Source organism: Orbicella franksi, chromosome 10 (assembly GCF_964199315.1).
Source record: "Orbicella franksi chromosome 10, jaOrbFran1.1, whole genome shotgun sequence".
In the NCBI taxonomy this organism is placed as follows: Eukaryota; Metazoa; Cnidaria; class Anthozoa; order Scleractinia; family Merulinidae; genus Orbicella; species Orbicella franksi.
The window spans coordinates 13942082-13967964 of record NC_138154.1 but is presented as its reverse complement, the minus strand read 5'-3'; the positions used below and the strand labels follow the sequence as shown (position 1 = coordinate 13967964).

Below are 25883 nucleotides of genomic sequence, written 5' to 3'. Positions count from 1 at the left end.
AGACATATGGGGGGCAATTTGTGCCCACCTCCTTTCCCTCTCCCTCGCCCCGCCACCAAAAAAAAAGGCTCATGACGGAAAAAGAAGCAAATGTAACTCCAACGACGCGCTCTAGCTTCTGGCAGCTAGAAAATAGAAAAGTGGAGGCGCGGTGGCCTCATGGTTAGTCCACTCGACTCCGGATCGAGCGACCCGGATTCAAGCCCTGGCCAGGAACATTGTGTTGTGTTCTTAGGCAAGACACTTTACTCACACAGTGCCTCTCTTCCACTCAGATGTATAAATGAGTACCGGCGAATTTAATGCTGGGGGTAACCCTGCGATGGACTAGCATCCCATCCAGGGGAGTAGAAATATTACTAGTGGCTTCATGCTACAGAAACCGGGATAAGCTCCGGCCTGGTGGGCCGCTTGTTTGGAGACTTTAGCCAAGACTAGTATTAATCGTAGATTAAAGAGTGCGTTCGAGTTTTGGTAGGCTTGGTATGTTACAAAAACAAAAATTCTAGGGACAGCATTTTGTGCCTGAGCTGTTAGGTGGGCATGAAATTGGTCTCCCTTCAGCAGGGACGAAAACAAGTGAATTGATCGCAAAGCACGTGCATACGAGAGGGTTTGTTCTCGTTTATACATGTATTGTGTAATCTTATATATAAGTCTGTGTTTTATACCCAGTCCGTAGTCCGTAGTCCGCAGTCCGCAGTCCGCAGTCCGCAGTCCGCAGTCCGCAGTCCGCAGTCCGCAGTCCGCAGTCCGCAGTCCGCAGTCCGCAGTCCGCAGTCCGCAGTCCGCAGTCCGCAGTCCGCAGTCCGCCGTCCGCCGTCCGCCGTCCGCCGTCCGTCGTCAGCCGTTCGCCATCTGCAGTCCGCCGTCCGCCGTCCGTAGTCCGCAGTCCGCCGTCCGCAGTCCGCCGTCCGCAGTCCGCCGTCCGCCGTCCGCCGTCCGCAGTCCGTAATGGATGTTTTATACTGACCGTGTAAATCGACACCAACCATGTTTACATGTTCAGTCGGTATGCGGGACGACGTGCTTTTAGTACCAAAACTAGGACAATTATCTTGTTTACGAACACGACTGTGAATCGCCTTAGCTTTGGGGTAACAGCTACAGGGCATTTTCACTTCCGAAACAATGAAACGATGGACATGTTCGTGTACCAAAGCAACCCTGCGGGAGTTGAACTCATCAGTCGTTGGGTTAAGATTACATAGTTTGCGCACTAAACTCTTGGCCAGCGAAGTGAAACTCATTTCCTCCTTTGATTTATTCAGCAGAAAGCAGCTTTGGTTTCGGTCGAAGAGAAGAGGGTACACAACACGCAGCCAAACTACAGCTTTCTGTTCGTACGAAAAGTCGTACACATATCGTGGAGACCTTTTTACAAGGCTTTTAAATTCCATTAACACTAACTTCGAACTTTAAATAAGCAACTTATCCGCTACAGTCTTCAATAAGCTGCCTCGAAAAGTCGCACACATTTCGTGAAGACATGTCCACAAGGTTATTAAATGCCATTAACAGTGACTTCGAACTTTAAATAAACAACTTCAGTATCCGCTACAGTCCACAATAAGCCTCCTCGACACTCGAAAGTCCGTAATATTGCGCAACACTAGGAAGAAAGCACATGGGCATGACATCATTCGCCCCAGAAGAATTTTTTTTGGGGGGAGTGGGGTGGGGGGGGGGTGCAAATGCATAGATAGCTAGGTAGATAAATACACAGTTCTCGAATTTTTATGCATTACGCGATTAGAACTGCGTTCTGTCGAACGCAGTAAGATGAATGTAGATGATGGCAAAAAGTTATCACTGTCGGCAATGTCTTCTGGGATAGCTTTAGCCTAACAGCTTTAGAAACATGTAAATTTAAACTAGTAGTAATCAAAGATCATGAGTGCGTTCGACACCGTCACTTTCATATATATACCTTAAATGAGTTAACTAGCTTACTTTCAACCTCTGTCTGTTGCTAAAATCAACATTTTTCATAAACAACCGAGGTTGTACAGAGACAGATATAGTGTCAAAGTCCACGCCAGTGAAGAGGTCCCCTGTCTAGACTACGATGGCCGATTTGTTGTTCAAAACGTTTCTTGACGGTGCCAGTTTCCGTAGACTCGCAAAAATAGTAGGCCTTCAAAATTTCATGTTTTGACGTAAACTCAGCATGAATTCATTTTCATTCTCATTTTCATGAATTCAAAACGTAAACAAAAGAACAAGCTTAAACTCTGGCCTGTAAGCAATTTTAAAGCTCCCATTCGATTTGCGTTCATGAAAATCTTCTCGTTTGCTCAAAGGGAAATTCGGTTTGGTTTGCACAATTTCATAATTCAGGCTCTGCGTCTATGCCAAGTTTTGTTTGTTATTTTTAATTTACTTTCAATGACCTGAGACTAAAGGGGACCAGAACAACATAATCATTTACATTCATGTAAAATAAATAAACTGTTACTCACTAAGCCGTTTAATTAGCTGAACATTCTTTCTAGGTGATTGTTTACATACCAACATTCTCTAGTTAAATGTGCGGCTTCTGTTTCCATTCATTTAACCTGCTATAACGAACTAGACAACTCGGTAAGATGGTTCTATAACCGCGAATCATGGCCATCTGCTGAGCCACACAACTCGGTAAGTTAAAGTAATATATTTTGCGCACAGAAATCAAAGCCAGCAAAGTGAAACGACACATTTCCTCCATCGATTTATTCCTCACAAAGTAGTGTTGGTTTTTGGTCGAAGACAAGACGGTAGACAACAGGCAGCCGAACTGCACCTTTGTGTTTGTCCCAAAAGTCGTCTACATTTCGAGAAGACATCGATAAATCTTAGCTACAAGGTCATTTAACGCCATAACTTTTACTTCAAACTTCAAACAGGGGTATATGTATAAATAAAAAATTTGCATTAAATTTTTCTATATATATCAAAATTTTTTAGCCGAAAACTTTTTCAGTAAACATATATAAAAATTTATCTTTTTATTATACAATGCGGAACTTAGGCCCAGTTCAGAGGCCGAACTTTTCAGGAGGCGAACCAAATACATTGAATTAAGTACATGAAAAGTTCGGCGTCTGAATCAGTTAGGAACGGCTATTTGAATTTGGAACGGCCCAGCCGTTCTTCCCGCCTAGCTCAGCCAGGAATTTCGGCTTTGGAACGGCTTTGATTCAGACGTCGAACTTTTCATGAGCCGAACCTAATGCATAAATCATTGTAACGTATTGTTCAAGTAGTTTTCACTTTGCCTGAAAATCGCTGACATTTCGATGTGATTTGGTTTAAACCAAATAAAGTTCGGCGAATTAAGTTCGACGTCTGAATCAACAGGTGTACTTTTCATAATTTGGGTCGGTCCAAAGTCGAATTAAGTTCGGCTCATGAAAAGTTCGGCGTCTGAACTGGGCCTTAGCCATTAACTAAGGGCTAATTATTTTTCCAAATACTTACAATTGCCCAATTTAGCCATAAATTAACTTATAAATTTTTTTCATTTTATGTAGCAATACCCATGTTTAGCCGCAAATTAACGGCTAAATTTGTTCCATGTTATATTCTGATACTCATGTTTAGAAGTTAAGGTTACAGTATACCTTCGGGTCGGCAATTTTCTTCAAATTTGGATTTTTGGGTCAAACTAGTGGTCGAAGAATAATCTCTAATTTCTGAAAAAAAAATTTGAAAAAGGCTAAATATTGACGGAGAAATGGCGGTTTTATGTTTTCACCGGAAGTAAAAGTTTACCTCTTGATTGACAGCCCTATGGCGCGTATGCAATCAACCGAGACGATTTTCGCGGGAATTACCGGTATGGATGTCACGAATTGACTACTCAGTTGATCAGCATTGTTGTTCTGACTACCCAGCATTTTTGGTATTAGGCATGTCTCTATTAAGTTATAAGTAAACATAGACCACGTTTAAACCATGGACCGGTTCGAAAAAGCGAGAACAGCGAAGAACGAATGAAAATATATCAACGAGTGAAGAAGCGAAAGTTCGCCACGCGGACGAAGCTATAGTTATCGTATAAGGCGGGCAAATATTCGTGGTAAGAGAAAAGAAAGGTTCTGTAAAAATTTCGGAACTTGACAGCAATAACAGGGATGCTGACAGAGACTCTTCTGATGAGTCCGATATCGACGAATCGTCGGACTCATTGAGACCATATGAAATATTATTCATGCACAGTTGCCCACACACAGTTGCTCTCGGCGCTTTCTTTTGTTTGTTTCCCTCGCTCAGCCACTCTAACGTTCGTATCCTTTTTAATCTTCCCCATTTTGCCAGACGAGCTTCAAGAAAAACCCGAGCTACAGAAAAATTATCTCTCTGCCTTCGGTTCCTTGAGCGCATTGCGAAAAACAAGAGTTTTTTAGAGATTCGCGCGTAAATTTCACCAGGAGGTTAACGGTAGTAAACTTTCCCTGCACTGATTGGCTTAGTTATCTGAGAACCCAGTTGAAGGCGTTTGTGGGCGGAGTTTGTTTGCGAAGCAGAAAATTTTTCTTAGCGCTGTTTTCTCGAATAAATTTTTTCACTTGAAGCAGACACTTTAAAGAGTTATAACTCAAAGGGAATTTGTTCAATTGCTCTTAAATTTGGACAGTGGCTAGTTTAACATATAAACTACAAAAGCGTGTCTGGGAATTGTTAATTACGAAATCTTCGAGAGCGATTTTTGTACGATCACTCCACATTTTTTTAATCCTATTTCGAAAATGTTCTGTAACTTTTTACTGCAATTGAATATGCCAAAACGCAGACACGTTTTTTGAGCGCTTTGGGCCCTGAAACCGAGGAAAGAATTAAATTGGCGAAAAACGAAATTCGCTTTGACTTGTAGCTTTCGAAAGGTGATTCGGGCGCTCGCATTTAGTGGTCGTGAAAAATTCGACAATTCATTTTCTTTCAAAATTCTTGGTATAGTTTGATAGCCAGCTTCATAAGCTTTAATTTGATATGGGATTTAGGTATCTACAGCTTAAACTGCACGCGCTACATCGCTTGCGCGCGAGACACCCCTGAAGGTATACTGTAACCTTAATTCACTGCTAAATTTGTTCCATGTTATGTACTGAGACCCATGTTTAGCTGTAAATTAACGGCTAAATTTGTTCCATGTTATTCGAAGACCCATGTTTAGCCGTAAATTAACGGCTAAATTTCTTCCATGTTATCTGATGAGACCCAGTCTTAGCCGTAAATTAACGGCTAAATTTGTTCTATGTTATTAATTTAGGCCCATGTTTAGCCGTAAATTAACGGCTAAATTTGTTCTAGGGTATTAATTAGACCCATGTTTAGCCGTAAATTAACGACACTTTATAGTTCGACACTTTCTAAATAGCTTTCAAGGGTGATGGATTGTTGAACCGGAGGCATCCGATTTGATTTGACATGAAAAGGATGTGGTTCTTTATCTTAGCCGTGATATATGTACTGGAGGTGCATTCTTCTCGCGAATTGTTCAAAATCCTGCAAGAGTTGTCGCCTAATTATGCTTTTGTTAGTCACGGGCGTTGGGATAAATTTGAGACCCCTTGATAGCACGTTGACTTGGTCGTCAGATAGTTGATGGGTTGAAAGGTTTTTAAGGAATTTTTCATTTAATTCCCTTTCTTTGGCTGCCCGCCTTTTTCCAGAGGTGTTTCTACGGTTTTTGCGTCGTTTGTTTTTAGAAATACTCTTGCTGGTTTTGTGGCCAGCTTTCGTAGAGTCAGAGAACACACTGTGATAGTGTTTATCCTGTTTATTTTCAGAGTTTTTAAATACATGTGAACAAACGATTTCTTTTAAATCTGAAATCTGTTTCTGCAAATCGGCTAAGTTTACATTGTTGTGGTTTACAATGTGGTTCGCCGATAGCATGTCGTTGAAAGGTTGCCTATTTACATGTTTGTTTCTGCGAGCATTAGGTTGCGAAAATGCCCTTAATTTCTTTCTCTTTCTCCGTCGAGCTTACGTTTGTAGAAGCGAGTTAAGGCATCTACTAGACTTTGTTCAGCATCTAGCTTGATATCCTTGATTTCTTTTTAAAATATGTTATCCGGCGAAATATTTGGTTTCGTCGTGTATCGCAAAGATTTCGGACAAGTCCGATTTGTTAGGTGTTCCTCTAATAGTTTTATAGAGTTTTCAGTATTTGCTATTTTGTTCTCCACAGTCTTGTGGTCTGTGTATTTTCTTTTTTGGCCTCGCTTCGGCAAGTTGGATTTTGGCAGGCTGTCAGGCCTGTTGCTCGTTGGCAGGTGGTTTTCCCTGCGTCCCCTTGGCGGGCTCTGGGTTGGTCTTGGTTGTGATGGCGGAGGGCTGTTCTCCGAATCATTTTCTTCATCGGTGTTAAGCATTTCGTCGTCGTCCTCATTTGGACGGTAGTCTGGCGTTTTCGGTGGCGCGATGCAATTATCTGTATCTAGTTCCTCTTCACCATTACTGGGATGGAGGTATTGTGTGTTTGAGTCATCGCACATTGTTGCTGCAACAGTTGCAGTGGCTACAACAGGACCGGCGGTTTCGACTCTTTCAGAGTCTCTTCAGCTGTTGTTTGAAGACAGAGAGTGTTGCAAGTTGCTTGAGGGAAAGGTAGAGATGTTTTCTCAATTCCGTTCCCGTTAAACTGAAAAAGATCTGATTTTTGCAGTTTACGATCGAGTTTGCATTGCTCCTATTGGCCCTTTATAGAAGGTATATCAGCCAATCGGGTGTCACCATTTTCGATCCAGATGGTCGTAAAATTGAGCTTGTGTTTGTTAGAAGGCGTTTTTTACTGTATAATTCGCCTAAACGGCTAGTAGAACGCATACAAATGTTTTGGACGGCAATCCGCTCATTGTTGGAATTCCTTAGTAAGGGAAAAGGCTGAAAGCCTTTTATGAGCTTTGAAATGTGCTCGTAACATTTGTATATTGTGTGCATAAACTGATTATGCACGCTAGAATGGTTCCACGAGGGAAGGGGCCTATCTGGAAAAATTTCAAACTAGACAGGAAAAAACAGAGACAGGCCTGCACGGACTCCCAATGTGGTTTTTGTGGTTGCGTCGCATTATCAAAAGCCTTCAGATTATAGTTTTGCTCTTACAAGCATGTCTTTTAGAGACTTACCTCTTTTGTAAGATATGATCAGAGGCTTTTTAAAAATTGTTTTCAGCAGAGGTTGATTTTCTATGGAACTCCAGTTTTCCATCACGATTTTGTTAAGTTTCTTTACTACAGGGTGGTATGTAGTGACAAAAGGCAATAGTCTCTCTGCCGTTTTTTGTTTTTGTGGTTTAAGAGCCGATTGTCTTGGGTCAAAGATGACCTCTGACAGGGACCTTTCTATATATTTCCTCGGATACCCGCGTTCTTCGAGGCGTCGTTTGAAGTTTGCAAGGCACTCTTCAAATGTTGTTTTTGAAGAGTTTGTTCTAAACAGTCTTATTGCTTCGCCTTTGATAAAGCCTCTTTTTATCCCCGGGAGGTGGCACGAGGTAAAGTGGGTATATTGAAAAGTTTCGGTCGGCTTGTAGTGAGTTTTGATGTCCAGGATGGATTTTTCTATGAATCTCTCTCCTTTGAACACTACTGTATCAAGGAAAGTTATTTCGTTCTCTGATATTTCGGCCGTGAATTTTATTGTTGGGTGGAATGTGTTAGCTTGTTCAATGAAACGATCCACTTCATTTCTTTTACAGTCCCAAATTAAAAGGAGAAAACGTCATCAATGTAACGTGTCCATTCTCTTGGCTTGGTATTGTTTTGCTGGATTAAATTTGTTTCGATCTCCGCCATGAATATATTTGCAAAAGACACTGCTGTCTTTGTGCCCATTGCGACACCATGGGTTTGGAGATAATTTTTTCCACTGAACTCAAATGAGTTCTCTGTTAGGATTCCCCTCGGCGGAATCAAAACAAAAGTCTTGTGTATCATAACACCCTATATCTTAGCTCTTTTCAGTTCTTTTTCAAAAAAATTATCCCATTATTGATGAACACGTTGATATCATTTTCGAAAACCAATAGGTATGTTCTGCTAAAAACACCATTACGTACTATTAGCTTTTAAGTGGTTATAATACAAACAGCACGATGAAACGCATCTTTTACCATTGAAATTTTTTGCAAAGTTTAAAAAAATTCTGTAAATGGGATTCACAGCCCACTTAAATTTTCAAATTTCGCTGTAATTTACTGCTAAATCGAGAATATTTTAGCCGTTAATTTACTACAAAATCGAGGGCCATGTTTATTGTATGGGATAAATTTAGCCGTCGATTTAAGGCTAAATTGAAAACCTTACATTTTATACAATTTTAGCCAGTACTTTATCGCTAAATCAAGAGCCCTGTAATTTATTCAACAAATTTAGCCGTCGATTTAAGGCTAAATTGGAAACCTTACATGTTATACAAGTTTACCCAATACTTTACCGCTAAATCGAGAGCCCTGAATATTGTATGCAACAAATTTAACCGCTCATTTGCGGCTAAATCGATAGCACTGTATATATGTGGAACAAATTCAGCCATTAATTTACGGCTAAATCGCGAGTTTTGCATATTATAGTACAAAAAATTTAGCCGTTAATTTGTGGCTAAATCGAGAGTTCTGCATATCATGTGGGAACAAATTTAGCCGTTAATTTACTGCTAAATCGAGAGCCCTGTATATTTTGTACAACAAATTTAGCCGTTAATTTACTGCTAAGTTGAGAGTACTCTATATTATATGCAACAAATTTGGCCGTTAATTTACGGCTAAATCGCGAGTTTTGCATATTGTATATAAAAAATTTAGCCGTTAATTTGTGGCTAAATCGAGAGTTTTGCATATTTTATGGAAACAAATTTAGCCGTTAATTCACTGCTAAATCGAGAGCTCTGTATATTGTATGCAACAAATTTAGCCGTTAATTTACGGCTAAATCGCGAGTTTTGCACATTGTATAGAAAAAATCAGCCGTTAATATACTGTTAAATCGAGAGTTTTGCATATTATATGCAACAAATTTAGCCGTTAATTTACTGCTAAGTTGAGAGTACTCTATATTATATGCAACCAATTTAGCAGTTAGTTTGTGGCTAAAAGTGAACTTTGTAATATACTAAGTAGGTTTATTGCGAAATTCTTTCTATATGTGTAGAATGCGTTTGCTGCAAAATTCGCCGTTGTCTAAACTCCGGCGACGTTGCTTACAGGCTTCCCGTTTTGGATCCGTTTCATTCTAGCGTGGTTCAGTTTACAGAAGATCTTGGCAAGCTACGCTGCGAAGGAACGAGTTATTCAAGCTTCGAAAACAACGTTCTCCGGGTTGAGGGCGAACGCATTGTTTCCGCACGGTACCGCAAGAGTGAAAGGACTTCAGGGAACGATTTTGATGTTGAGCTTTCCGATCCGGTGAAAATACAGCATATGAGCTCGGGGAAGAACGGTGAGTTGTTTTTACAACATTTCTATGCCTATTGCGAAATATTCAAGACTGAAAAACGGTGTATTAATAAATTACTTGTAGTCAAGTATTTACCGATAACATTCACTCAGAAACAAAACTTCTGGCCTTCTCTTCTCCCTCGATAAGCCAAAATAGGATTAGAATCTTCGTTTTCTATGATTAACTGTCAGAACCGATCTTATGTTTATAATAATTATGTGTTAACCAGTCTTTTTGGTTCATCAAACGGAGTGAAGTAGTAAAACGAGTGAGACAATTGCAGATTGGGCAAAGTGCAATCGGGGGGGGGGGGGTGGGAGGGATACTTCCTTACGTGGGCTATACAGGTATGTGCGGCCCCAAAGGGTATGGTTTTTCAGCCGTTTTGGTCATGAATAGGGTATCGATTTCGGCTATTTTGGTAATAAATAGGGTATGGCTTTTGCCATTCAGTCTTGATACGGGTATGTATGTTTGTTTGTTTTCATCATTATCGATAAGACCATCAACAAAAGCCCTTCACAAATTATGTTTCACATTGGTCTGAACAGGGAACTAATCATAAGGCAAGTCCGAAACAGGGTATTGAATTAAATAGGGTATCGAATTTTTGGTCAAGTCATAAATAGGTTAGGGAAAATCGCAGACTTGGTCATAAATAGGGTAGGAGTTCTGGGAAGCGGGCCGCACACCCCCACCCAATTTTTCTGGGAATACCCCCCCCCCCGGGATTGCAATATACAGCTCTGATACATACTAGTCATACAAGTCTTCGTCGCTGCTTTCATTAAATTGACTTCTATGGCGAGTAAGGACTTTTCCCCTTGCATAATATGAACTGACAGGAATCTTAATAAGACATATAACCCTTGCAATGTGTTTGTTTGACGGTCTCACGTGTGTATTTAGTTAGCTCCAAAAATAACTAACAATAGCGTGCGAACAGGTTTTCAGACGCTGCGCGCGGGACAAGCAAAGGCGTAGCCTGAAATGTCAGTCATTTCCTGTTCGGTCGAGAGACGGGGATTAGGCTGAGGGCGGGAGATAGGGTCGATTTCTGTTACACTTCATTCTAGCAAAAGCGAAGTCGGCGAGCGAAGTGTGCCGGTGAAAGGAGAGCCTGTACAGACGCCCCTCAAAAGGTGTCAAGATTTTGACAACTCGTTCGCTTTAATTAAAGAGAACCCTCGGGGTATCACGGCTCGACGCATGTGCAAGCTACAATGTTAATTTTTCAATTTCATTGTTTATAAAACAATATGATACACGTAGTGACTCTTGCGGGAAATTATATCTGTCAGTCGCGAAAACGTGACGATATAGTTGAGAGTTCTCATTGCAATTCATATCGTATTTTCCAACCCCCAGTCGACCTGCACCTCGTTAAAACCTCTACATGTTTGTGTTGTTTACCTATTGTTTCGTTTAGCCAATATCTGCAGAACCTTGTAAGCCAACAGCTACTTCAAGCATTCTTCACTAGCGTAATCATGATCTGATCTTTCAGTGATCAGGTGAAAAACTAAACATCGCGGCTACTATCTGTAGTATTATATGTACCTTTTGAATTTCGAAGCAAGAGCAATTTTTGGCGAGCGTTATGAGCATGTATCGGATTTATCAGTACGCGCGCATTTTCCACGAGGAAGGCGACCCTTGATTACTTCTGTTGAGAAGGCAGACAGGTAAACAAATATTTGAAATATTACGTGCTGTTCCACAAATTGATCGGCAGTCTTCGCTTTGAAATGTCACTCATAAATACCAAAAGAGCTCTAAATGTATTCTAGGTGACGGTTTGGACAATAAATCCATTTCAAAACGGGGGTGTTCGGAGTTTAAGACAAACGAAAAGTCACAAAAAACGTGATCGCTGATTCGTGTATATGACTGGAAGTAGACTCAATCCTTTCACCTGTAGACCTGATTCATCTGCAGCTCTTTCAATTAATACAAATGATCTTATGTTGAAACGTTTTCTTGAATTGAACTTGCATAATTGGAAAAATAATATTGAAATTACTGTTGTTCAGTTTATGACAGTTCATTCATGTTATTACAGTTCAATTAAATAGTAACTTTTCATTCTCACATGCCGGATGGGCAAGGTCTGCCAACTAAATAAAACAAAAAAGTAAGGGCAGGGAAGTAAAATATGAAAACTGCCTGTCCGAAGGGCAAGCTGGAATTCAAGATCTTCAAGATACGTCGAGACCTTCTATGAAATGTATCTTCGATCTAAAATTTTGTCGACAGTAACAGTAACTAATCTGTAATGTGAATGCGTTGAGAGCAAATTGCTTTTGCTCTTAAGAGAATTGTACCCAAAGGGCCAGAGAGCAAGGGATTTTCGGCTTTATACATTACCGGTAGAAAAAGGTTAAGTCCGCCTACGAGCCAAGTGGCCCAGCAGGCCGGAGCTTATCTCAGTTTCTGTAGCATGAAGCGACTAGGAGTATTTCTACTCCCCCCTGGATGGGATACTAGTCCATCGCAGGGTTACCCCCAGCATTAAATCCGCCAGTACTCATTTAAATACCTGGGTGGAGAGAGGCACTGTGTGAGTAAATTGTCTTGCCCAAGAACACAACACAATGTTCCTGGCCAGAACTCAACCCCGGCCGGACCGCTCACTCCGCAGACGAGCGCACTAACCATGAGGCCACCGCGTTTTTTACCTTTTAAATTTCTTTAGTATACCTTCGCCTCTGATCCGAAAGCTTGACGGGCTTACAATGCGACTGATAATTAAAAGGCGAACAATCGAACGTTATTTCCTATTTGTATGTGTAAAATGTCGTGAATGGAGGATCGTGTGTTTCTGAATCCAAAAACAAGAAACGATTCGCTGGTACGGCGTACGCAGACGAGCTTCTGCCCGATGGAGATGAGAAAGGTGGCTCGAAAACTTCAGTAGGAAGCCGAAAGAAAACGCATGGTTTAAGAAAGATTTGAAAAAGCGCTTGGAAAGCGATGTGCGGAGGCAAGAGCGATTTGTAAGTCGGCCTTGCCAACAATCTCTGGTCGCGAATGTTCGAGTGATGCTCAATCTACAAAATGGCTGAATCTATGGAAAGTAACCTGAAAACAGCAGTTTGCCTAACTTTCGAACAACTTATTTCACACGCAGGTGTACCTGTGGGAGCTGTTGCTGCGATCTCCTGACAAACGTAAGCAAATGCTATTGCTGTGAGGAGATAGAAGACTGCTTTTAATCAGTCTAACAAGCGAAAGTGTGCGTGAGGATCTCGAGGAGGGACAGGAGTTGAACTGTGTAACACTGACCTCAGACCAGTTTGCCCGGAAAAGTTGAGTCTTCAGCTAGAAGGGACAGGCAAACACGTTAAAAAACTGGCTCCAAGGAAAGATATATGGTGGGTCTTCCTTTGTTTAATGAGCTATCGTTCATTTTCGAGTTTCCGATCGCAAAAAAAACACAGACACACACACACAAGAAAAATAGACAAATAAAAAAACAAAGCACAATAAGCAAACAAACACAACTCACTGGAATCGAAGAGCCTGTTCGCAGGCTGCGATGTCACAAGAACATTTATGATTTTACCGGATAATTGAACTGTTCAGTGAGCAAAAACGTGAACGATAACTCCTCTTCTGACCTTATATTACGCGGAAGCCCTCTCGGGCCGCCATTTTAATGTCACGCAACGCAAATACTTTTAAATTCAATCGTTCTCTATAATAAAATGTGGAACCCTGTCAAACTTAAACGTTGTAAAACGTCAAGATCTTAGAGGGTCTTCTATCTGATGAAACTAAAACTTCAGAAGGATTGGTTACTTTTAATTTTGGAAAATGATGACGTCATATGAAAACCGGCAATAGCTAGGTATACTCCAGCTTGATTTAAGGGTGTGTGTAAACATCTGGTTTGGACTTCTATTAGTTTTCACACCATTGCTTTCCATAAATATGCCTTCAAACTAAACTGCGAAGTATCAAACAAAATCTCAACCTGCGCTTTATACTTTGTACATTTAAGTTTAGGTATACTAACACATATGATCATATAAACATTGTTGCTATTGCAGTCGCGACCTTCCGTGACGCGTGACAAATATCCTGCCACAATCTCAGCTCACTATCTCAGCTATCTATTAAATCTCATAATAGCTATCCCAGCCGCGAACCTCTCCATAAGGGCCACCCTGGGGACAGAGGAAAGTGGCCGTTGTAGAGAGGTGGCTATTATGTAGTCTGCGTTGCAAAAAAGGTCCCCCTCCTTCCCTGTTTTTAAATCGTCCGCTACCTAGGCTACCGTTATGGAGAGGCAAGGATGTAAATATGACACCTATTTTTTCGAGGTTAGGATATTTTTTTCTTTAAAAATCGCTCATTGTAGCATGTCAATACGTAACACAATCAAAATATATCAATAAAACAGGAACAAAGACCAACTACTCACGGTTTGGATCAATTTTGGTGATCTTTACAATACAATGTACCAATTGGAGTTTTGTACGCACCGTTCATCAGTTGATTTATTGTCATGGCCGGCCTCTTACGAGTTGAATTGGTTGCCTGTTTAGCAAATTTTTCGACAGTTGGTCACTTTTGAGAACTTTCACTCGGATCACTGTCCTTCTTTCCAAAATAAAATCACCCACTGAACGCTGCGAACTGTTTTCTCCGCCACTATTTTGAACATTCTCCAAACTTTTGGAAAGGTCAGAGCCTGGGATTGCGACAATGATGTCTTTCACTCTCAACCCATTTCGTTCATCTTCTCTCTTACCGGTCAGTAGGTCGACTCCTCAAAAGTAATCTTGTGCATACTTATTCCCCTCTTGGTTCGGCAGTATTGTCACATCTTACTGCACGTACCTTATCTTTCTTTTTGGCCCCCTCTCGTTCTTCAACACAGCGAAATCTGCCCGGAATTCGGAACTCCACTTTATTTTTAAACCGGTCACATGTTCCTTAATAACGTCACAGCTCGTTGGTAATGATGTAACAAAATGGCGGAAGGTTAGACGTAACGTTTTCAAAAATTATATAGGGTCTGTTTACAAGGAGAGAGGGTTACCCTAGCAAGTGGGTTACCCTAGCAAGCGGGTTACCCTAGCACTCACGCATTTCCTCTTTTTTCCTTCGTCGTGTTTACGAGACAGCCAGGGTTACCCGGGTAGGCGGGCTACCCTATCTGTGTGCTAGGGTTACCCTGGCAGGCGGTTAACAATTTCCGTTGTAAATACTAGGAAAATAACCCGCCTACCTACTGGTCCAGGGGAAAGAAAGGTTTTCGGATGAATGACTGGATACGGAATCGTATAATCTTTGTATTGTTTTATTCGATCGATAAGGAAGATACATAAGATACGTAATTCTTAAGAAACCTAATAGCGAGCGATTCATGAAATTACATTGAAACTATAATTCTCAAAATTCAACGGGTTACATAAACAAACGGTCACTTACTTCTGTGGCGATATCCAGTCAAACGTATTTCGGTAACAGGTCAGCGAAACGGGTCGGCAGATCGAGCAGTAAAACACTGCTGGTTGGCGATGTTCAACGTAAGGTACAAAACGCTTTATGACCTTTGTCTCTGATTTCGTGGTTTTGAAAACGTGTCATTCTAACTTAAAGATCAACTTACTTAGCGATTACGCCATCGGCTGTCAATCACGCGACTAACTAATAATCAAATGTCAATAAACGAAGTTGATATTAATCAACGAAACATTCTCCGCTCCGATAAGGGCGTAGTCCTGATCTCTAACATCTTCTGGCTAGTCATCACCTTCTGCAGGGTGTATGACGGCGGTCTTGGTTATGGGTCGGCTATACAGTCCCGTGGATGTCTTGACTTCAACATTTCGCACTCGACCGTCAGGTCCTGCGTACACTTCTAACACTCTTCCAATTGACCATTTCCCTCGGAGAGCATTGGGATCTGATACTACAACGATATCATCTGGTCTCACGTTCCGCTTTCCCACCTGCCATTTCTTCCTAGGTACAAGTGACGGAAACACATCTCTGTTCCAGCGCTTCCAAAATGAATCAATAATTTTCTGCACGAATTCCACCCTGTGGCGTGGGTTCTTTGTTCCCTTGAAAGGCCCTTGTGGAATTTCTGACAACGCGCGTCCTAGAAGTATGTCGTTTGGGCATATGTAAGTGCCGTCGTCCGGGTCATTTGGTATCCTACCGATTGGTCGCTGGTTTACCAGATTAGCCACTTCCAGTAGAATTGTGTACAGCTCCAATGGAGTTAGCACTTGACTGCCGACAGCTTTCTTCAGGGCACTCCTGCATGTTTTAACAAGCGCTTCTGCACAACCATTTTGATGCGGGGCACCTGGCGTGATAAACTTCCACTGCATCCCCTTTTCTCCACAGAACTCTTTAACTTCTTCCTCGTTTATGTCGCCTATCATCTGACGCAGTTCTTTCTCGGTACCAACGAACTGAGAGCCGTTGTCACTCAGTATGACTGCTGGTCGACCTCGTATGGCTAAGAATCTTCTCAGGACTTGAAGAAACTCCATTGTTGTAAGGTCCACTGCCATTTCCAAATGGACAGTTCTTGTGTTTAGGCATGTGAACAAAACTCCGCAATGCTTTCCGGTCTTCTTTCTTGAGATCTTGACGTTATAAGGCCCGAAATAGTCGCACGCGGTCATGTAGAACGGTGGGGTATACGGAGCTAAGCGAAGGGCGGGTAGATTTGCCATCAATTGAGTCTCCGCCTTGTGTGCCATTTCTCTACAGAATCCACATTTGAACTTCACTGCCTTGCTTAGTTTGTTTTCTTTCAAAATCCAAAACTTCCTTCTTGTTCTGGCGGTCGTAACTGCTACCCCGTTATGGCCGTACTGGTGGGCATGTCTTGTTATTAACCAGGAGACCCAGTGATCACTTGGAAGAAGGGCGGGGTGTTTCGTGTCATAGGAGACGATAGCCTCGTCCACTCTTCCCCCAACTCTAATTACACCTTTACCATCCAGAAACGGGCTCAGTGACTTGAACTCTCCCTTATCCTTTCGACGATGCAAATCATTTTGAGCTGCTTTGATCCAGAATGTCTCTGCACTCTCTAGTTCTTCAGGGGCTAGTGGATCGTTTCTTCCTTCTTGAGCGTGCTTTCATAAACTTATCTTCTTGGCTAGCCTTTGTATACGTGCGGTTACCCGTATCAATTTTCTCCAGCTAAAGAATTTCTCAGGGTTGATGACTTGTTCCACTTTCTTTAGTTGGCAGACTGCTTTCACATGACGACGTTCCATATCTTCCTCTGAGACAACTTTCACTATTTCTTGAGGCCAGAATTCTTCAGGCAGTTGTAAGAACTCGTATTCCTCTTGAAACATCATCGGCCACATTCACTTCACCGAGGATGTGTCTCCACTGACTCGGATCGGTGTTGCTCTGGATTTCTCCTACACGTGAGGACGCAAATGGCTTGAAGCTACGTGAAGGGCTTTGTAGCCAAGCAAGCGTTATCGAACTATCAGTGAAAAGCTTCACGGATTTGAATTGCAGCCTGGACTCCTGCTCTATAGCTTTGGCTAGACGGGAAGCGAGGACTGCGGCCTGTAGCTCCAATCGCGGTACGCTTAACTGCTTCAAGGGTGCGACTCGTGACTTCGCTGCAATCAATCTGACCTGGTACTTGTCACCGTTTGTTTTCTGGCGGATGTAGGCACAAGTTCCAAAAGCATCTTGTGACGCGTCTGAGAATACGCACAGCATTGGTGGTTCGGTTGCATTCGCACAGCACAAACTTTTCTTAAAGGTTATCTTGTTAAGTTCCTTCATCTCTTTGAACAGGTCGATCCACTTGTAACGGATTGCAGGCGGGGGTTCCTCGTCTCAGTCAACTCCAGTTTGCCAAAGAACTTGCATTCCAATCTTGGCTCTTATAAGGAACGCGGCGGCGAATCCAACAGGATCGTAGATCCGCCCGACTTGACTTAGTAACAATCTCTTCGTTAACTTAACCTCGGATTGTCGCTGTTCAGCTTCTGTTATTTGGTTTATTAGTTCAAAGTTCACCTAGAACGATAAAGTGTCTGACTGATTGTTCCATGTAATGCCCAGAACATTCTCTTCAACTGATCCTTGAAACATCGTTGCCATATCCATCTTCTCATTCTGACTTGGACTTCTTACGGGCTTGTTGGAGATCCAACCTTTGACTCTGAAACCACCTTTCTCTAAAACAGTGTCTATATCCTCAGTTTGCTGTTTTGCTTCCATTACTGTGTCAACAGAATCGCAAATATCATCCATATAAGCGTTTTTCGTTATGACTTCGGATGCCTTAGGGTGGGTAATCTTGCTTTCTTCTGCAGTTTTCCTCAGTGCTGTCTGTGCCATCGCTGGGGCCGGTTTATCACCAAAGGTGAATACAGTTTTGACATACACGTCTGGTTCGCGGGAGGTTTCGAGGTTTCTCCATAAGAAACGATGAACCTGTTGATCTGGTTCGGGTATAAAGATGCGATGGTACATCTTCGATATATCTCCTACCAGAGCGACTTCTCTTTCTCTAAAACGCAGGACCACGCCAAATAGGTTGCTCAGCAGGTCTGGACCCTTCATGCAATAGTCATGCAATTTATAACCTTGGAACACGGAGGACGAATTAAAAACAACACGAACGGGCGTGCTTTTCCTTTCTGGTCTGACTACTGCGTGGTGCGGTATGTAGTGTACAGGGCCCTTGTAATTCTTTACTTCGTCTTCTGATGACTTCCTGCAGAAATTCATCTTCACCATTTCGGTCATCTGCTCGTCATATGCCTTGGCTTGATCTAGGTTCGACTTTAGGCGACGTTCTGTTGCTTCTAGCTGTTTCAACGCTAGCAATCTGTTATCAGGAAGAAGATTCGGATCCCTCTTCCAAGGATATGGAATCATCCACTGCTGTCCAATTTTCTGGCAAGATTTGCTTACGACTTCGGCTTCTTCTCTTTCCACTTGGCTTAGCTTGTCGGCTTCACAGACGCATGGCCTTACCTCGACCCCCATGGACTCTGTTTTCCAGAAATCAGATAGGTCTACCGGCGTAGCGTATTTGACAAACAGTATGCGACTCGCTGGTTGAACGTTTCGCTGGTTGAACGCTGGCTGAGTTTCGACACATCCAACATTTGTGCCATGTTACGTTACCTTTACTGCTCTCATCTTTCAGGAAATGATTAACTGAACGGGTGCTTGAACCGGTTCTCAATGGCGCTGTTGCACGCATGCGTGACTTCATCTCCACTGTCATCCAGTCTATGAGTCTTTGTAATGTCGCCTTCTTTCCGGCCCGGTTCCAGTTCTCTAGACCACACTTTCCGATCGTCAGCGCACATTTTTTGTTCAATAATGGACAACATGTGGCTGTTATCCATATCGCTGGGAACGCCCACTTCCTTTAGAGTGTTAAAACACCGCCTAACTAAGTGCGCTAGATCACAAAATCTAGCATCTTCTCCGTCCTGCCGCGCGGAACTTAACGATATCTTGTGTTATTATATGGCTAGCTCCGTGAGCGGGCAAGATGAATCAAATCCTGCGCTGTGATTGGTTACCCGAGCGGGCAAGATGGAGCTATCTTGCCCGCTCGGGACTATCCGCCGCGTCCCGCAAGAAAAATTTCCCCGAAAGCCATATAATAAGTCCTTTATTGACCAAGCTTGTTCGGTCAAGATGCCTGGATATTGGCCTCGTTCTTTTTTTGCAAGTTTATGGACCTCGACTCCGTCTCGGTCCATAAACACGCAAAAAAAGAACTTAGCCAATATTCAGCCATCTTGACCTCACACTTGGTCAATAACCCATATTTATAGTGACCGAGACGAATCGCGGATCGCCGTAAATGGAATCCAAATATTCCCAAGCGGCGTCATAATCTGTGCCCATGCCTTTAATTAAATTCAGGGGCTTTCCATGGAGACATGTACGTAAAAACGTGATTGAATCTCGTTTGGTGTACCGGGCTTCCATTGCGTGTTTGAAATCTGCTTTAAAAGTCGCATACTCTCTCACGTCTCCAGCGAACTTTGGCAATTTTGGCTTTACCATCTTAAAACCACAGGCGTTACCTGAAGTACTAGGATAGTTAACGAGATTTGGAACTTGGTACATTTCCATTCAAACTATTGTTACCATTACTTAGGGGTGGTTTTGAGTTTTCCTGCCCAGAATTAACAATAGGGATCTGTTCATTATCATTAAAGGTGGGACCGGAAACAACATCCATTCCAGATTGCATACTTGAAATTCCGCTGGTGTTCCGCTGGTGTTTGTTTGTTGCTCTTGGCTAACTAAACTTTCAAAATACATCTTAGCCCGCATAACATAGTTCATGAAGGAACCCTGACATTCTTCCATCCAAATTTCAGCTTCTTCAAACTTCGTATCATCATCTATGAGTTTCGTGTAGTCTTCATGCTTGACTACCAGGTCATTGTACGCTTTCTCGACTTTATCTAAGGCGTCTCCGATGTGTCGAAAACGAAGACCCAAAAACGAAGACCGAAGACCCACCGGTCTAAAACGAAGACCCACCGGTCTAAAACGAAGACCCACCGGTCTAAAACGAAGACCCACTGGTCTAAAACGAAGACCCACTGGTCTAAAACGAAGACCCACTGGTCTAAAACGAAGACCCACTGGTCTAAGACAAAAACCCACCGGTCTAAAACCTTTTTTCTTCAGGAAAGACTATACACTAGGCTAAATTGCTTTCATTTCTGTAGCGCATAAATTAAAATGTCATCTGAGCGCGCGGCAAACTTGACAGTTGCTTTATCTCAGTTGGTACAACGTGTCAAATTGTGTAACGCAATGAAATTCCAACAGTATAGAAATATACGTTTTAGTGACGATTTTAGTATAATTTGTCGTAACCAATATTCTATTTTTCAAAAGCATATGAGCAAATTACGATGACGTTGCTTCATTACTTTGCTTTACTGTCCTTATCATATAAAGGCGCAAAGCTCAACTGTGCGTGACTCGCAAATTTATTTACCACGTGCTACAAGAATTTGATTTTCCCAGGAAAATTACGTTATCACTTTCACATGCATCCCTGCGTTGAGAATGTCGTTTTTTTCGGAATTTCAAGCTTCCCCAATTCTTAAAAAGCAACAATCTTCTGCGGAAAGTATTGCGCACGTAAAAGTCTTTGATTGTAACGCTCTTCAAGTTAAAAAGAGGCTCGGTCAAGGTGCTTTTGGCGATGTGTACACATCGAAAGGTTGCGGAAAGGTTACAGGAAGGTTGCGGTTACAACAGGTGTATTTATATAGAAACGAGTCTTGAATATGAGCGATTTTGTGATTAGTTTGTTTTTATAACTTGATTCAAATGGCTTAGCACAGTAGTTTAATTTTCGTAGTTTTGTTATTATGTCAGCTTTGCCATCTATATATGGAACTACCAACAAATTGTTGCAGGAGCCCGTGGGCTGCTGATTGTTGTTGTTGTAGTAAAAGGTCATGCAGGTGTCCCTAGGGTTACCTTAAGTGCACAAGTGTGAGCCCTATTAATTAAAGTGGCGAAAACATCGGAGCTGTGCTAACAGAGCAAAAATTATTACTCAAACTCCGACACATTTAAATGAACACTTAATCTAATGTAGGGACTGCTCATTTAACAAAAATTTAAAGATAAGTCATCTTTTGACCTGCGCAACAGCTTTCTCGAACAGCCATAACGGCACAAACCTTTGAAATGTAAACGTGATCTGATACAAAATGAAGAGCCTGTTTTGTAAAAAGTCAAAGTAATAATGCATCAGTCAATTCCAGTAGTGCCCATCCCCCTCCTCCCGGGCAACCGCGGGGCATTTGTTCACGTTGTCAGTCTCGGGGGTAGGGCATTCGCAATTTTATCGCGGCCCGGGGGCTGGGCATTTGCGTACCCCGAGGCGACCCCCGGGCATTTGACACACGTGTTTTCGAAAGTGCCATGGATGAGTTCATCGGGAAAGACGAGGCGTTTGTCGAACAATGACTTGTCCGTCAGGGACTAGAGAAACTTGTAGATGTTTTCAAAGGTATGTTTTCTCAATTTTAGGTATTTCTTCAACGAAATGTTTATAATCAAGTATTGAAATAAAATATTAAAGTTGTGAGATTTCTAAAACAATGATAATTGTTTTATTGTAAACATTGTTAACAGGATTGTCGTTATTCTAGTCGAAATATTCAAAACAAATGGTTTTTTATACAGCAAAATATTTAACGTCACGCTATCCTCTAGCAAACTGTTAAAAACAAAATATAAAGAAATAAATATAATCAGAATCAACTAACACGTACTGTTGTCCTTGAAGTGTTACCGTTGCATTAAAATACTGAAATGTTGAGCGCTTTATTCACTGATTAATAAAAAACTGCAGAGGTGTTGGAAGGCGACGATCTCGGGGGCGGGGCATTTACCCTCTCTTTCTTCGTCCCCATCCCGGAGCGTTTAGACAGCTTGTGTGTCCCCACGCCGGGGAATTTGCTCATTTCTTTTTAGCAAAAAATGCTTATGCCCGTGGGTTAGCTCGGGGGGGGGGGGGGGGAGGATGGGCACTGCTGGAATTGACTGATGCATAAGATTTTTTGTTTCTATGACGAGACTAAAATGAAATTTTCAAGTTTGGTGTATGACACCTTTGACATATATCAAAACCGCAACAGTTCTGTAACTGTTGTTCGTTTTTACACTTGGCCAATATATAATCAATTACAAATATTGGTGACGAAATAAAATCGTCACTAAAACGTACATTTTTATACTGTTGGAATTCAATTGCGTTACACAATTTGACACGTTGTACCGATTGAGATAAAGTACCTATTAAGTTTGTCGCGCGCTCAGATGACATTTTAATTTATGCGCTACAAAAATGAGAGCAATTTAGCCTAGTGTATAGACTGTTCACAGTCCCCTATTTTTCCGTGAGATCGTAGAGGTCGATCGTTGAGCTCGACGGGCCGCCATCTTAGTCTTTTGATGCGTGCGAAACTGGAGAGAGTACAAAATGTCCGTGGGTAGGGGTGGTGGAGGGCACGGCTGGCGGAAAAAATAGGGAGACTGTAACAGCTTCCCTCTGTCCCGTGTTGAAGGGGCGTGGCAGAATTTTGGCGCCTCTGTTAATCAAATCAATTAACAATCTCCTCCCCTGAGAATAAACCTGTCAAATCAGGGAAATATGATATGATTACATGTTACTGTGTTGTGAATTTCGAAACTTTTTGAAGGTTTACTAAGTTGAGTCGAATGAATGCGGGACGGAAGAACTCTTCTCTGACTCCGAAAAAAGCGGCAAAGCCCGTAGAGAATTCCAATTATTCAGATGCGTGCCGTCTTTGTGGCATTTATTTTAAAATTTCAGTCGGTGATTTCGGGGGAAAGAATAAGTACATTTCGACCAAAAATCTATTTAAGATCCCTCAAAGGGCTGGAGTTGACAAAATTCCCTTGGCAGATCTGTTGAAAATACATCTTGATGTTGAAGTGGATCCACAAGATGGGAAATCTTCCCGTGTTTGCGCGAAGTGCGCGTTGAAGATTCGCAATGCAAGTACCTTGATCGAGTTCATCAGGACAGCTCTTAATCGCGAAAACACCGACGAGGAAAGTCAGGGAGAGCAGCGTTTGAAACGAATGAACAATCTTTCACCGCAGAGAAACATCAAAAAACCTCGTGCCTATAGCTCACCATCCACTTCAAAACAGTCATCCCTTCTCCGGGAAAACCCCGCGTGTTTACCGCCTGCGAAACGCCCGTTGTTGTTCAGTGAGAGGATCGAGCCAAACACTCCAGCCGCAAAGAGGGAATCGGCTTCGACATCAAAGCAGTTAAGTTTTCACCTTTCCCTGGAAAATCCTGCGTGTTAAGCGGAACGCCCGTTGCTTCTCGTCAGCCCAAATATCGACCGTGCAGTTCCAACCGTGCTCACGGAATCTGAGATTTTTCCATTAAATATAGTAGCGGACGACACAATTGAGAACGAAGACGGGAACGAGATCGAGAAGGAGGCTACCCAAAAAGATCAGCTCCAAGTGGATGTTATCCTGAATTTTCCCTCAGGGAAGAGGCACAAACAAGCTCCCAAAAACGTGGCAAATATTGTCAAAAACTTTGCACTTGGAAACTTTGGTACTGCTATAAGTCTGATTTTCAAATGCGAAGAGTTGCAGCCTTTTGTATGTGGACAGGTAAAATCTTCGATCTCAAATGAACTGAAAGAGTATTGTCGTTCCGACAATTCCCTTTTGAAGCACACATCTCCAGCAGAAATGGCAGCGTTTTCTAACAAACTCGTGTGCAATGAGGTATCAGTAATGTGTCCCCTCTGGAATTCCGCAATTAGAGGAGCAGCTGCCAGAGGAACAAAAACAAAGCCTGAAAAAGCCGCAAACGTCCTGGCACTATGCTCATCTGCTTTGGCAAAATTTAGGACCGAGAAGATGTCTGCCCTAGCTTACCGAATTTCTGTTGTCCTATTACATAGTGGTGCGAAGAGCCAAGATTTTACTCGCCTGAATCAACTTGGCATTTGCATGTCACATTCCGCTCCTATTTCCAAACAAAAGCAAATGGCTAAGGAACATGACTCCCTAGTTTGTCCGTGGAAAAATAATTTGGAAGCAGCCAAGAAATGTGAATTTCTTCTGTTGGAAGTTCAAGAGAAACAAGTCCCTGCACCCATGACCAATGATGACGATGCCATGGAAATTGACTTCTATGACCTTCGACGCCCTGTGCTCCAAGATTATGATAATTTCTCAGCAGAAAATTATGAAACATGCAAAGAGTTAATTGGATCATCCTGTAGTACTCCCGCTGCCCTTGAAGTGGCAATTTCTTCAGCATCGGACACTTTCAAAACACTTCCAAGGTACAGGTAAGTGATTTAAATAGTAACGTTAGTTTTGTAGGTCTTCGCATTGTTTTGACTTGTTGGCATGTCGACAAAACATCATTGTCCTCCAGAAAACATCAAAACATCATTGTCCTCCACCATCCCCACTCCTCCTATCAATTAAAGTGTGTCATGGTGATATCAGCATATCAATGTACTTTTGCTGATATTTATGAGTAACAAGATCAACTTTACTGGGACCTTAACAAGAGACTTTTCCCTAAACCAGGCTTTTGGGATGTCTTTAAAGGTGTCTATAATTATCAACCAAGTCAGTCACCCCCTCCTCTTTGTCATACAAAATTTCTCACTGATCAGAGGGGGGGGCAGGGGGGAAATAACTCAATTCACTCCTATAGAAAGGGGTTATTACCTGATATTTTCCTACTTGAAGACCATTTTCCAACCTCACCTCCTGATAATTATTGCACAGTCCCTAATCTTGCAGGGAATCAGAACACTGATTTTCTTGTTTTAATCTTTTCAGAATTGTGGCTGACAACTTTGACTTGTCTATCAAATCACGAATTTAAACAAAGACAAGTTCAAACCAATCCGTGCATTGGACACACCAACATGCCATCAAGGACAGGGTGACCTGTGATCCTTTACTGGATGACCATTCCCCTCAGGCATGCCTCAGTGATTTGCCCATCCCTCAGCTACTTCCAGCAAAGGCAGTACAGACTTCTTTTAAGGCAGATTGCTCAGTGTTGGTATCTAGGATTGTCTCCAAGTATCTTTATCCATTCAAGCAGTTCAAAGATGTCGTTAACAACCACATCCCTCACATGTTCTCCAAGGAGATGGAAAAGAAATCAGAAAGGGTAGGATAATTGCACTGATTTTAGATACAAACACCACTACCTCTTTTCCCTGCCCCTCCCCTAGACAAATGTACACACATACTCGTGATAAATACTAGTAAAAATAAAAATGAAAAATAATGAACAATTCCCAAACGGGAGAGCATGAATAGGATGGGAATACACATATGAGGTGCTCCCATATAAAATAGCCTATTTTCAAGGGATATAGTAAAAGGCTATTTGTAATAGCATTGAAGCAAAAAGAAAGGTACAACGTATAAAGCTTTAAAATATAAAAGCCAAATGGAAACAAAGTGTTTCTATTAATACAAAAACACTTGTTTTGGTGTTCCAGTTAGGACTATGGAACTCAATCAATTTACGATAAATTTCTTAAAATACTCCCTATTTAATAGTCTAGACCTTATATAATCCCTTTACTATATTCATATAATAACAGGCCTGGAGGTCAAGATTTTTTATTCTTTTCCTTTTTGCCTTTATTGGCCATCAGCCAGGGACTTGAGACAAATTAGGCCTGTTAGTTTAAATCTGAAAATTAATTTGAAAACTATCATAGGCCTCTTCAAACAGGTTTTGTCTAATAAAGAGTTGACTACCAATATTTCTCTCTTTAAAACTAATTTCTTGTTGTACTTTATATATTTTCAGTGTTACCTAGGATTGACCCCACTAAACTCAAATATTTCTGGAGAAATGGCCCAGCTGATGATGCAGAATCAGAAGAAGTATGTGCCTTCCAT

The 25883-nt window shown here is 41.9% G+C and overlaps 1 long non-coding RNA gene and 2 pseudogenes across 1 annotated transcript in view; all 3 read right to left on the bottom strand.

Annotated features, from left to right (window-relative positions):
• Positions 1-3038: 3038 nt before the first annotated feature.
• The window catches only part of LOC145499316 (uncharacterized), an 83068-nt gene continuing 60223 nt past the window's right edge, over positions 3039-25883 (bottom strand). Inside the window, exon 3 of the long non-coding RNA XR_014050915.1 lies at positions 3039-3208. This is a non-coding gene — a long non-coding RNA (uncharacterized LOC145499316). The remainder of the gene's footprint in view (positions 3209-25883) is intronic.
• Positions 7024-7873, bottom strand: LOC145499399 (uncharacterized; annotated as a pseudogene).
• On the bottom strand, positions 15179-19466 carry LOC145500094 (uncharacterized; annotated as a pseudogene).